Source organism: Atta colombica, unplaced genomic scaffold (assembly GCF_001594045.1).
Source record: "Atta colombica isolate Treedump-2 unplaced genomic scaffold, Acol1.0 scaffold140, whole genome shotgun sequence".
NCBI lineage: Eukaryota > Metazoa > Arthropoda > Insecta > Hymenoptera > Formicidae > Atta > Atta colombica.
Window position 1 is genome coordinate 1,747,363 of NW_017259229.1, and position 376 is coordinate 1,747,738.

Genomic DNA, 376 nt, shown 5'->3' on the forward strand with positions numbered 1-376 from the left:
GAGCGAGAAAAAGAGAGGGAAAGAAAAAAAGTGAAAAAAAATTCGATTTTACAGACTCAGAATTATCACACTCTGGAGTGGTGGGGGAGCCATTGGGTCCAGTGAGTTGTTTCGAGTATCTTTCAATCGTCAGAATATTCAATTGTTAACTCTCGTGTAAGTCTTAATCAAGATTTCTTCCCAACTGAAATCTGCTTAGATAATTGCTGTGATAGAGTGAACACAGGACCTGTTTATTCGTGTAGAGGTATATACAGAGATTCAATTCTTAATTGAAATTCTTTTATCATAATCTTTACTACTTTTTTCCTCTTCTTTTACGTTGAATAATAGTTGCAATTTTATATATATACATAACAAAGAATTTTATATATAT